Source organism: Balaenoptera borealis (assembly GCF_965194805.1).
Source record: "Balaenoptera borealis genome assembly, chromosome: 6".
NCBI classification, from domain to species: Eukaryota; Metazoa; Chordata; class Mammalia; order Artiodactyla; family Balaenopteridae; genus Balaenoptera; species Balaenoptera borealis.
In genome coordinates this window covers 11906537-11921054 of record NC_138863.1, presented here as the reverse complement: position 1 = coordinate 11921054, position 14518 = coordinate 11906537, and the positions used below count along the sequence as shown (strand labels likewise).

At 37.8% G+C, this 14518-nt stretch overlaps 1 protein-coding gene across 2 annotated transcripts in view; it reads right to left on the bottom strand.

Moving 5' to 3' along the window:
- IRS1 (insulin receptor substrate 1) overlaps positions 1 to 14518 on the bottom strand; it is a 66238-nt gene that overhangs the window by 28954 nt on the left and 22766 nt on the right. The window contains exon 2 of one of the 2 annotated variants that reach the window (XM_082396296.1): positions 7654 to 7769. The exons of the other annotated variant lie outside the window; for it this stretch is intronic. The gene's annotated coding sequence lies outside the window, so the exon portion shown is untranslated. Of the gene's footprint in view, positions 1 to 7653; positions 7770 to 14518 lie in introns of those variants that run through there. 2 annotated transcript variants of the gene reach the window in all.

Genomic DNA, 14518 nt, shown 5'->3' with positions numbered 1-14518 from the left:
ACAGAAACAGGTGATGGCCAGATTTTGGCCAATAAGGCTAATTTGTTGACTCCTGATCTAGTGTAAAGTCAGCAAAACCACATATTCCACTGTAAATCAGCAATAAGAATACAGGGACCCTGGTGGTCCAGTGGTTAAGACTCCATTCTTCCACGGCAGCGGCTACGGATTTGGTCCCTGGTCAGGGAAGATCCCACATGCCGTGGGGTGTAACCAAAAAATAAAAAAATTAAAAATTAAAAAAAATTTTTTTTAAAGTAATAAGAATACAAAGGGACTGCACATAGAAACCAAATCAGGGGTGGGGTGATGGGGGAGGGATGGATTCGGAGTTTGGGATTAGTAGATGTAAACTATTATATACAGAATGGATAAACAACAAGGTCCTGCTGTATAGCACGGGAACTATATTCAATATCCTGTGATAAACCATAATGGAAAAGAATATAAAAAAGAATGTATATATATATATATATATATACTGAATCACTTTGCTATACAGTAGAAATTAACACAGCACTGTCAATCAACTATTCTTCAATAAAATAAATTAAAAAAGAAAAACAAATCAGCTCGGAGTAACAACCTTACAAACAGAAAACAGCTTTCTAATGCAAGGAATCAGGTAAGGAAAATAGCTAAAAAGAGGCCTGCCCAAGTATAAATAGGTATTTGCTATTCTGACAAAATACTGTAATACTATTTTGATCACCCAGAAGAGAACAAGGCTACTTTCAGAACATTCTGTGCCTTAATCTTCCTTTAAATGCTTCTGTAGTAAAGAAGACACAGAAATTTTCTGAATGGAAAGATAAAAGGAGAAAAGAGACAATACTTTGAAAGGCAAGGGAAGAAGATAATTAGCATGAGGAATAAAGGACCTGCAGAGGCTGCATGGCTGGGGGGCTTACACTGGAGGGTCTTGTTAGTTTTAAATTCACCATTCCCTAAACACTCCCCATACCATCCTATTTTCGGCTTCTTTTTATTCAAATTACTACATTTTGGGGGTTTTTCCTTCTATACCATATTGTGGTTTCTTCAGTCCTCAAATTATGCAAGGTTCTGTATTAAGACTCTCTGGGAAGGCTACTATGCACATTTATGACAAAAATATTACAAACAAAATCCACAGAAAGTGCCATAGATGCCACATCTCAGATCCTGGTGGTTTCCCCCCTTTGAATGCCAACAGGACAATGAAATGAGCCATTCAGAGAGCATGACTTTCAAAAGATGCCATCTGCTTTCCAAAGGCAAAACAGCAGTAGAAATAGTTCTCTCCTTCTCTAGCACCAGCAATCCAAAACATTAGATCATAGTGCATTTGATTTCCAATGGCCAAGGTATCAACATTTTTGTGGTCTTTCTTGGTTTCTATAAGTTTTATCTCATCTGGAATTATTCATTATTCTCACAATAAGTCCGAATCAACTTTAAATGCCGTCAAAAAAAAGACCCTACACAAATCCCGCATTCACAAAAAAACTTTGACTTCTGAATTGAATTTCTCTTTAGCAATACCCAAGCTACTCTTTTCTTCATTAGCAATACCAAAAATGAACCTCAGGGTATTAACATATCCTACTTATATCCTACTTAATATGATAATCTTTGGGCCAGTCACTTAGTAGTCAGGGCTTCAGAGCTCATTTGTATCAATGTTGTACGGTAAATGAACTCCAAATACTAATACTAAAATGAAAATCCCTAGACATAACTCTGTAGAGGGAGCATGGGTAACCTTTAACAGCACACAATCCAGTATCATTTCTACTCCATTTGAAAATGAGTTTTATGATTTCTCCCCATACCAGATTTTCTAAATAATATTTTGCTTTTGCTTTTACCGCACTAATAAAAGTGTGTGCTCCTTTGGCAATAACAAGGGATCACTAAAGCAATGTGACAAAATAATCAGATTTTAAAATACGGAGTTTTTAAATTGCTATGGAAAGTATTCCATAAACCTGACACATGAAGACCAGGAAAAAAGAGAGAGAATGAATGAGGATAATGTTATGAATCCAGAAAGATGTTGAGGCAGATCACGGTGGTGGCATCACAGCATCATCTCTGTACAAGAATGACCTACAGTCTAACTTTGGTGTTGGAGTTGTCAAGGTCTTATGCTCACCTATATGTGAGCCGATCAGAACTGGGTCAACTGCCTAACTGGTTTTCTTACAAGATTACATCCCACACGCCACTAATGAAGTGCTCCCTAAAAATCTAAAAAATACAACAAACTAGTGAATATAACAAAAACGAAGCAAACTCACAGATCTAGAGAACAAACTAGTGGTTACCAGTGGGGAGGGGGGAGGGACAATACAGGGGTAGGGGAGTAAGAGGTACAAACTATTAGGTAGAAAATAAGCTACAAGGATATGTTATACCACATGGAGAATATAGCCAATATTTTATAATAACTATAAATGGAGTATAACCTTTAAAAGTTATGAGTCACGGGACTTCCCTGGTGGTCCAGCGGTTAAGAATCCGCCTTCCAATGCATAGGATGGGGGTTCGATCCCTGGTCCGGGAACTAAGATCCCACATGCCGTGGGGCAACTAAGCCCACGCACCACAACTACAGAGAAGCCCGAGCACCGCAACGAAACATCCCATATGCCGCAACTAAGACCTTGACACAGCCAAAAATAAAAAATAAGTAAATACTAAAATTTTTTTAAATATAAAAGTTATGAGTCACTATATTGTATATCTATAACATATAATATTATATAGCAACTATACTTCAACAAAAATAATTAATTAAAAAAATAAAGACCTAACAGTGCACAATCACACTGATATCGTGGTTACAGAAATGCCATCAGTATAGTACTCAGAACTCTATTGCCCAAACTTTGTTTCTTGGTAATTCTCTTCAAAGCCAAGAACATCTGCTTCTATTTCCATTTCCTTCCTCTTGGATTATATCCCTATCTATCCCAATCTCACACTAGCACTTCATCAATTCATATTTCTTTCTTAGAAAAAAAATCTGCTCAAACTCACCTCCTTCAGGAAACACAGTGGAGCTGACATGGGAATTAGACACGAGATAATCCCCTTAAAATCTAAAATGTTATTGACTAGCAAGTAGCAAGCCCTTTATGAATAGCTATTTGTTGTCAGACAAACTTCTTTGGAGGGTCCTCTTGATGCAGTTGTCTTCAGAACTGGTCCATATCCAGTTCTAAGGGCCAGGAAGAATTTTTATGGGGGTCCTGTGAGGAATCGATATCTTATTTGTGTTTACTACAAAGTTGGCTAGCATCACTCTGTTCCAGTGAGTTCTTGAAAACAACCCATGAGCACTAATGGTCTTTCTTGGGTTCACAGGAGTGAAATATCCCTGGAGCTTTGCCACCTGCCTGTTTAATAACTGGCCTCAAAGCTCTGGAACAATGAGAAACTCCAATTTCTACTTAGCAAAATTTGGGGAGCAAAAGAAAAGGGCTTCCCGTGACTGTCTGCTGCCACATCTCTAAAAGAAATATGCAGGATGCCTTTATCAGCTGAACATAACTGGTAGCAGAAAAAGGTCATTTTAAAAAGTAAAGTCTAGGGACTTCCCTGGCAGTCCAGTGGTTAGGACTCCGCACTTCCACTGCAGGGGGCGCAGGTTCAATCCCCGGTTGGGGAACTAAGATCCGCATGCCACACAGAGCAGCCAAAAAAAAAAAAAGAAAAATACAAAAATAAAAAGTAAAGTCTATTTAACACAGGTACCTGATTTTCATAGTGAAAAAAAGGGGGGGGGGCTTGAATGGAATTTTATACTGGAAAACTAAAATGTTGGACATATTGAAACTAAAATATATGGGGAAAAGCTCTTTCACCCTATTTTAGCAAAAAAGTCTCAGTTGCATCTACTGGCAAAGTCTCAGAATGAACAGAGTGTGATTGAGTGTTCATTTTTTGGATTATTTTTCCATCATGTTTCATCCTTGACTTCTTGTTTGGTTTTTATAGAACAATCACATAAAGGATCATTTCTATAGAAATATTCAAAGGCTTTACCAATTTCCCCAAGGGCCTCTCTTAATCCTATATTTTTACCATGTGCATTAGAAGTACTAAGAGAGTCATTATCTTTGATTTGTTTCTTCAACAGGTGACTCCTCTAATTCTGCTAGACCTTTACTTGTCATTGACTACTTGTGAATCCCAGACCTTCTTTGACATCACTTTCATTGACTTTGTGAAATCCTGCATCTTTTGCAAAATGCATATTTTCAAGGTCGAATTAAACCGATGGAGGCATAGTCCTTGGTATTAAGGATAGTATGATAATAAGCAAGGAGAGAGTTTTAAAGTGGTTCATTCATTAGTGAGTATTTTTACAGCTTCTACTTCCCAGCTAAATCCTTCTAATTGCAGGAACTCAGATCATGAAGATCACTCTCCCACCACCAGCCACCCCAGCCACTCCCCTATTTAGGGTTTCATCAACCCACTAGCATGTCCCCATGAAATCACTAGAGCTGGCTGTCCAAAACAAGAATGGTCACAGAATTAACACCTTAAAGCACATGGCATATCCAAACATCATGAAAGTTAACTCGGCCAACATTTTCCAGGAAGTAGGTAAAATCCAGTTTAAAAAAAGCAATAAAAGTCCAAGCTAACTCACTCTACCTGACTGATGCCATATGTTTCCATGATGGGTTTTAAATGTCACAGAAAGAATGCTCTGAAATGTAGGTGTTGGAGCAGACCAGCATCTAGCATACAGAAGATTAAAGGATTAAAATGAACTAATACTGTACTTCCTAAAACATACAGACTTCCACTCAGTCAACTGGCAGCCAAGTGATATCAGCAAGTCTAAATTTGGATCTCATAACCTAAAAACCAGTTAAGATACAAAGAGCGCTGAAATAATTACAAGTAGTAATAGGGCCAATATGTGAACAGGTCATGTCAGGTAACATGGATTCCAAAACAAAAACGACCGAATCAAGGTATATAAACACAGGGTTAAATTGTTTACAGTTAGTAAGCTTAAATCAATGCTCTTACCCCAGAAGGAAGGGCCTTTGCCATTCTTTACAAGAACTGGGATCTGGCTTTAAAGAAACCAGATTAGGTGTGTCTTGCAAGGAATGTGTTAACGATCACCAGGTAGGTGGCCAAGCATCCAGACAGGCCTGGAACTAGGACCAAACTGTAGTCATAATATTCACAGGGCCCAGTTTGGCCAATGGGCATCCCAGGGGCCTGAGCAGGAGGCTGCTGTGGCGAGACTAAAGAGGAAATCTCCTGAATGCACCCCTGGGTGATGCTGGGAACACATCTAGGAAAATCTAGGTCACAGGTGGCTTTAGTTCATATCTAAGAGGTCCCAGCTGATTGGCTCAATCAAAAGAAGAACTCCATACAGAAGAACTCCATGTCTCTCCAATAGGAAACTTGGTAGGCATGTTGGGTGGTCCTGGCACATATGCTGACCTTCTTCATGGGCTTCCCATCACACTTAGAATGAATCCAAATGACTCATCATGGTCTATCAAGCCCTCCAGGATCTGGCCCTAACCTACTATTCCAGTCACATCCCCCGCCCCTCTCTCTGCTGCTACGGATGTGTGGGAACATGCTGGAATTGTTCCCAGTGTAGGACTCCATCTGCTGCTGCCTTTCCTGAGAACAGTCTTCACCAGCAAACACTTGCCATAACTTTCTCCTTCACCTCATTCGGGTGTTTGCTCAAACACTGCCTACTTTTCTGACTACCCTTATCAAAATCAGCCCACGCTACCTTTCATCTCTATCACTTTACACTACTTGATATTCTCTGTAATGCTTACTCCCTGAAATTATATTACTTTTGTTTGCTTGCTTATCAATTGTTTCTTCCACTGCAATAATATATACTCCATGAGGACAAAAACCTATTACTCTGCCTGAGTCACTAGAGAATCTCCATTTTCCAAAAACATGTCTGGGCACAGAGTAGGGACTCAACAAGTAATTGGACATATACTTGTTGCATTGATATAAATACATTTTATGAAATAATAATGAAAATAAGCAAATAATCAACCAGAGGGCAGACAGCTGAAGCAAGAAGAACTAAAATTTTGCAGCCTGTGGAAGGAAAACCACATTCACAGAAAGACAGACAGAATGAAAAGGCAGAGGACTATGTACCAGATGAAGGAACAAGATAAAACCCCACAAAAACAACTAAATGAAGTGGAGATAGGCAACCTTCCAGAAAAAGAATTCAAAATAATGATAGCGAAGACGATCCAGGACCTCGGAAGAAGAATGGAGGCAAAGATCGAGAAGACGCAAGAAATGTTTAACAAAGACCCAGAAGAATTAAAGAAAAAACACCTAGAAGAATTAAAGAACAAACAAACAGAGATGAACAATACAATAACTGAAATGAAAAATGCACTAGAAGGAATCAATAGCACAGTAACTGAGGCAGAAGAACAGATAAGTGACCTGGAAGACAGAATGGTGGAATTCACTGCCGTGGAACATAATAAAGAAAAAAGAATGAAAAGAAATGAAGACAGCCTAAAAGACCTCTGGGACAACATTAACCGCAACAACATTCGCATTAAAGGGGTCCCAGAAGGAGAAGAGAGAGAGAAAGGACCCAAGAAAATATTTGAAGAGATCATAGATGAAAACTTCCCTAACATGGGAAAGGAAATAGGCACCCAAGTCCAGGAAGCGCAGAGAGTCCCAGGCAGGATAAACCCAAGGAGAAACACACCAAGATACATAGTAATCAAATTGACAAAAATTAAAGACAAAGAAGAATTATTGAAAACAACAAGGGAAAAAAGACAAATAACATACAAGGATACAAGGGAACTCCCATAAGGTTAGCAGCTGATTTCTCAGCAGAAACTCTACAAGCCAGAGGGAGTGGCACAATATATTTAAACTGATGAAAGGGAAGAACCTACAACCAAGATTACTCTACCTAGCAAGGATCTCATTCAGATTCAATGGAATAATCAAAAGCTTTACAGACAAGCAAAAGCTAAGAGAATTCAGCACCACCAAACCAGCTCTACAACAAATGCTAAAGGAACTTCTCTAAGTGAGAAACACAGGAGAAGAAAAGGACCTACAGAAACAAACCCATAACAATTAAGAAAATGGTAATAGGAACATACATATCGATAAGTCCCTTAAACGTGAATGGATTAAATGTTCCAACCAAAAGACACAGGCTTGCTGAATGGATACAAAAACAAGACCCATCTATATGCTGTCTACAAGAGACCCACTTCAGACCTAGGGACACATACAGACTGAAAGTGAGGGGATGGAAAAAGATAATCCATGCAATGGAAATCAAAAGAAAGCTGGAGTAGCAATACTCATAAAGATAAAATCGACTTTAAAATAAAGAATGTTGTAAGAGACAAGGAAGGACACTACATAATGATCAAGGGATCAATCCAAGAAGAAGATTTAACAATTATAAATATATATGCATCCAACATAGGAGCACCTCAATACATAAGGCAAATGCTAACAGCTATAAAAGAGGAAATCAACAGTAACACAATAATAGTGGGGGACTTTAACACCTCACTTACACCAATGGACAGATCATCCAGACAGAAAATTAATAAGGAAACACAACCTTTAAATGACACAATAGACCAGATAGATTTAATTGATATTTATAGGACATTCCATCTGAAAACAGCAGATTACACTTTCTTCTCAAGTGCACATGGAACATTCTCCAGGATAGATCACATCTTGGGTCACAAATCAAGCCTCTGTAAATTTAAGAAAATTGAAATCATATCAAGTATCTTTTCCGACCACAAAGCTATGAGATTAGAAATGAATTACAGGGGAAAAATCGTAAAAAACATAAACACATGGAGGCTAAACAATATGTTACTAAATAACCAAGAGATCACTGAATAAATCAATGAGGAAATCAAAAAATACCTAGAGACAAATGACAACCAAAAACCCAACGATCCAAAACCTACGGGATGCAGCAAAAGCAGTTCTAAGAGGGAAGTTTATAGCAATAAAATCCTACCTCAAGGAACAAGAAAAATCTCAAATAAAAACTCTAACCTTACACCTCAAGGAACCAGAGAAAGAAGAACAAACAAAACCTGAAGTTAGTAGAAGGAAAGAAATCATAAAGATCAGAGCAGAAATAAATGAAATAGAAACAAAACAATAGCAAAGATCAATAAAACTAAAAGCTGGTTCTTTGAGAAGATAACAAAATTGATAAACCTTTAGCCAGACTCATCAAGGAAAAGAGGGAGAGGATTCATTTCAAAATTAGAAATTCAAAAGGAGAAGTTACAACAGACACTGCAGAAATACAAAGGCATCATAAAAGACTACTACAAGCAACTCTATGCCAATAAAATGGACAACCTGGAAGAAATGGACAAATTCCTGGAAAGGTATAACCTTCCAAGAGTGAACCAGGAAGAAATAAAAAATATGAACAGAGCAATCACAAGTAATGAAATTGAAACTGTGATTAAGTCTTCCAACAAACAAAAGTCCAGGACCAGATGGCTTCACAGGTGAATTCTATCAAACATTTAGAGAAGAGCTAACACCCATCCTTCTCAAACTCTTCCAAGATATTGCAGAGGAAGAAACATTCCCAAACTCCTTCTACGAGGCCACCATCACCCTGATACCAAAACCAGACAAAGATACTACAAAAGAAGAAAATTACAGACCAGTATCACTGATGAACATAGATGCAAAAATCCTCAGCAAAATACTACCAAACAGAATCCAACAACACATTAAAAGGATCATACACTATGATCAAGTGGGATTTATCCCAGGGATGCAAGGATTCTTCAGTATACACAAATCAATCAATGTGATACATCATATTAACAAATTGAAGAATAAAAACCGTATGATCATCTCAATAGATGCAGAAAAAGCTTTTGACAAAATTCAACACCCATTTATGATAAAAACTCTCCAGAAAGTGGGCATAGAGGGAACCTACCTCAACATAATAAAGGCCGTGTACGACAAACCCACGGCAAACATCATTCTCAATGGTGAAGAACTGAAAGCATTTCCTCTAAGATCAGGAACAAAACAAGGATGTCCACTCTCACCACTATTATTCAACATAGTTTTGGAAGTCCTAGTCATAGCAGTCAGAGAAGGAAAAGAAAGAAAAGGAATACAAATTGGAAAAGAAGAAGTAAAACTGTCACGGTTTGCAGATGACATGATATTATACATAGAAAATCCTAAAGATGCCACCAGAAAACTACTAGAGCTAATCAATGAATTTGGTAAAGTTGAAGGATAACAAAATTAATGCACACAAATCTCTTGCATTCCTATACGCTAACAACGAAAGATCAGAAAGAGAAATTAAGGAAATAATCCCATTCACCATTGCAACAAAAAGAATAAAACACCTAGGAATAAACCTACCTAAGGAGGTAAAAGACCTCTACTCAGAAAACTATAAGACACTGATGAAAGAAATCAAAGATGACACAAACAGATGGAGAGATATACCATGTTTTTGGATTGGAAGAATCAATACTGTGACAATGACTATACTACCCAAAGCAATCTACAGATTCAATGCAATCCTTACCAAACTACCACTGGCATTTTTCACAGAAATAGAACAAAAAATTTCACCATTTGTATGGAAAGACAAAAGACCCCAAACAGCCAAAGCAATCTTGAGAAAGAAAAACGGAGCTGGAGGAATCAGGCTCCCTGACTTCAGACTATACTACAAAGCTACAGTAATCAAGACAGTATGGTACTGGCAGAAAAACAGAAATATAGATCAATGGAACAGGATAGAAAGCCCAGAGGTAAACCCACACACCTATGGTCACCTAATCTATGATAGAGGAGGCAAGAATACACAATGGAGAAAAGACAGTCTCTTCAATAAGTGGTGCTGGGAAAACTGGACAGCTATGTGTAAAAGAATGAAATTGGAACACTCCCTAACACCATACACAAAAATAAACTCAAAATGGATTAAAGACCTAAATGTAAGACTGGACACTATAAAACTCTTAGAGGATAACATAGGAAACATAGGAAGAACACTCTTTGACATAAATCACAGCAAGATCTTTTATGACCCATCCCCTAGAGTAATGGAAATAAAAATTTCCATTATATTAATAAAAATAAAAAATAAAAATTTCCAATAAAAATTGTTTATTTTTGTAAACAAATGGGACCTAATGAAACTTCAAAGCTTTTGCACAGCAAAGGAAACTACAAACAAGACGAAAAGACAACCCTCAGAATGGGAGAAAATATTTGCAAACGAATCAATGGACAAAGGATTAATCTCCAAAATATATAAACAGCTCATGCAGTTCAATATTAAAAAAACAAACAACCCAATCCAAAAATGGGCAGAAGACCTAAATAGACATCTTTCTAAAGAAGACATACAGATTGCCAAGAGGCACTTGAAAAGCTGCTCAACATCACTACTTATTAGAGAAATGCAAATCAAAACTACAATGAATTATCACCTCACACTGGTTAGAATGGGCATCATCAGAAAATCTACAAACAACAAATGCTGAAGGGGGTGTGGAGAAAAGGAAACCCTCTTGCACTGTGGGTGGGAATGTAAACTGATACAGCCACTATGGAGAACAGTATGGAGGTTCCTTAAAAAACTAACAATAGAATTACCATATGACCCAGCAATCCCACTACTGGGCATACACCCAGAGAAAACCATAATTCAAAAAGACACATGGACCCCAATGTTCATTGCAGCACTATTTACAATAGCCAGGTCATGGAAGCAACCTAAATGCCCATCAACAGACAAATGGATAAAGAAGATGTGGTACATATATACAATGGAGTATTAGCCACAAAAAGGAACAAAATTGGGTCATTTGTAGAGATGTGGATGGACCTAGAGACTGTCATACAGTGTGAAGTAAGTCAGAAAGAGAAAAACAAATATTCTATACTAACGCATATATGTGGGATCTAGAAAAATGGTACAGGTGAGCCAATTTGCAAGGCAGAAATAGAGACACAGATGCAGAGAACAAACGTATGGACACCAAGGGGGCAAAGCCAGGGGAAGTGGTGGTGGTGGTGGTGGGATGAATTGGGAGATTGGGATTGACATATATACACTAATATGTATAAAATAGATAACTAATAAGAACCTGCTGTATAAAAAAATAAATTAAATTAAATTTTTAAAAAAACTGAAGAAAAAAAAGCAAATAATCATTGATAAGATGAAAACAAACCGAACCACAGCCAAAGGGCTAATCAACGGCATAAGTGTTTGTGTACTACATAATATGCCAAGAGTTGATTGGCAAAACTGTCTTGAGCACTCTTCTGTATTTGCTGACCTTAACATCCATTGGAAACTAGACCTTGGCTATGACCAATTTGTTTTTTTACTTATTTTTTAATTTTTTCTTTTTATTCAAGTATTGTTGATTTACAATCTTGTACCAATCTCTGCTGTGCAGCAAAGTGACTCAGTTACACACATATAGACATTCTTTTTTTTACATTCTTTTCCATTATGGTTTATCACAGGATATTGAATATAGTTCCCTGTGCTATACAGTAGGGCCTTGTTATTTGGTTATTACCATTTTGGATGCCCTCAGAAGTTCACTAAGATCTTGGTTCTTCTTGAAAGTCATCAGAGCTGCCGGAGGCAGGACAGCTGGTACCTTCTGCGACCCATTCTCCAACAGCGTTGTAATAGTTGTTTGCATAACAGGACCACTCATATTCTACGTATTTTATGAAACTCTATTCTATATATTTCAAAACTGTTCATGCAACTGAAGAGATGATCAGAACCTAGAAACTGGTACTAGAATTCTCCTAATCCAAGGCTGCCAAATTGCTCTATGACCGCAAGAATGCTCTTACAGCATTGACGACGTGCCAAAGATTGCAGTAAACTGTACAGAGTCAGAAAAGAGTTATGAACAAACAATGAAACTGAAGACAACTAAGGACACCAGCCCTTGCCCAGCCAAGGATGGACACTGGCAATGCAGAACATGGACCTTAAAATCAGGCCAGTTCAGGTTCATATGATCAGTGACTAACAAGGAAAAGGAAGCTCAATCAAGACTGTCCAGGGTGTCTTCAGGAAGTTCAAACATTAGACCAAAGCACTGCAGGCCTCCAGCACCCCATGGAACCACAGAGCCACTTCTGGGCCTGGCCACCCAGCCAACCAGTCAACGCACGGAAGACCTAGACACGCAGGATGTGTCACTTCAGGCTTCCGAAGAGTTTCACAGGAGGCTAGAGACTTACCTTCCATTTGAAAAGCAACAACTTATCAACCTATCATTGTAACATCAAAGTACTTTAATAAAGTGATCCTTTTATTGGAAAAGGGGGAGATAATAGGGAGGGATTCTTGGTGATTCTCTCTAGGAAACTTTGCATCTATGACTCTGGGAAAACAGGTGCATAAAAAAAGTCATAAGCCAATGAAATCGTCTTCCAACTTTTCTGAATGAACTCCGGGTTACACTGATAACAAGCACACATTTATCTTAGTTAAGACATATCATCCATTGATTGCCTTACTATTACGTAAGATAAACCCCTTCAAGTTGTGTAAAATATAGCCTCACAGTTTTCACTGCTCTTCTATATGAGAAGCATAGGCACTAGGAAACATATTCCTCTCCCAGAAAGGAAACAGGAGGTTGAAAAAAAGAGCACTAATAAAATCCTAGTAGTCATAAATGCATTTTTAAAACTTTATGGTAACGGTTGACTAAATCATAGATACAGGCAGTTAATTACCAGTGTTCCTAAATTATTTTCAAGCAGGGCTAATAATCAAACACTCTGCATATAAAAGAGGAAACTTCATTTAACGAGCAATCTTTTAAATCCTTTAATTATTCTCAAAAATTACAATTTTTTCCCAACATATCTTTGAAACTTTGAATGCTTCCTGCCCAATAGAATTTTTCAAAACAACCCTCAAAAATAATAAATTAAAACTAAATCTGAGTGTGGTCCACTTAGCTTCTTTGATAAATTCATGATCATATACTTTGCCCACCAACTCCTCTACTCTGCTTGGTTTTTTCCTAAGAGTACTTACCACTATTTGAAATAACTTTATCTGTTTGTCCCACTAGAATATAAACTCCATGAGGACAGAAACTAAATCTCATTCCCCAGCAATATTCCCAGAACCCAAAACAGTGCCTGGCATTAAAAATATGTGAGGAACAAATGAACGAACAATTAAATCTGTAATACACACACACATACACACGCACACACAGAGCCTACATATAAAGGTGAATATGTAACATATGCGTAACATATTTTATATGTATGTAAATTAAAATAGACAAAGCATTATACACACGCACATCTGTATGTAGTATAGCATGGGGAAAAGCATCAAGCTGGAGAGGATACATTGGAGTTCTTGGCTGATGCTACCACAAAACAGCTGTGTCATCTTAGCAAGTTACTCACCTTTTCTGGGCCTGAGTTTATCTATAAGATGAACATTTTCAGCTTTATCATCTTTAAGTTCACTTAACAGCCCCAATATTTTTCTTAATAAATTCTAGAGACTCATACAACAGTTTACATAATCCACTCTACATAGAAAACAAAATAGCAAAATAACTAAAATTCTAACTCCTGACCCCTGGTTAGTTATAAATCATTAACTAACTATGGCCAATGACTAGCTCCAAAAGTGTCATACAATTTTACATCTCCTCCAACTTACCCCTTTGTTCTCATTTTTTCTCTATTTACTTTTTCCTTGACCAATGGAGCCACATGCTCTGAATTTTGGACTACAAATGCGCCTACTGAGCCCCTGAAATTATCGTTCTGGATAGCTAACTAATGCTTTGCACTTGAGCATTGGAAAGGGCACCCTGCTGGAAACTCCTCTACAGCTACGTGTACCCTATCGCCATTATCCCTCCACAAAACCGGTGACCTTGACAAAAGCAAGTCAGGACCAAGAATGAGCTCACACCTGAATACTCACTCTCCCCTGTGGCAGGGGTTGGGGGGAAGGGGGTACTTTCAAAATCACAACACAGCCAACACCACCAAAGCCATTTTATCCCATCAAGAGTAAAATAGCACTCTTTCAGCTATTGGAGCTTCCGTTCTCCAAAGCTTCCTTTCTTTAGCACTGGTAAACTGTACCATTGAGATTCTAGGACCAACCTTCAAGAGCTAATCTAGTTCCTTCACTAAGTGGGTGAGTCATTCTTTCCTTTCCCTGTCACTTCAAGATGACAGGGAAAGGAAAGGAACAGCACAGCAAGGAACACCAGGTCTCTCTGGCAAAGGGTGCTGAGACTCCAGAGTAGAGATATTTATCAACAAGAATTTTGTGGAAGAAAACATTCATCACCACCCAGTAATACTTTTATTTTCCATATTTAGTATATAATTAAATCCACAGGAACTATAAAATGCATAAAATGCATGCACATACCTCCTTTTAAAATTTAATAAA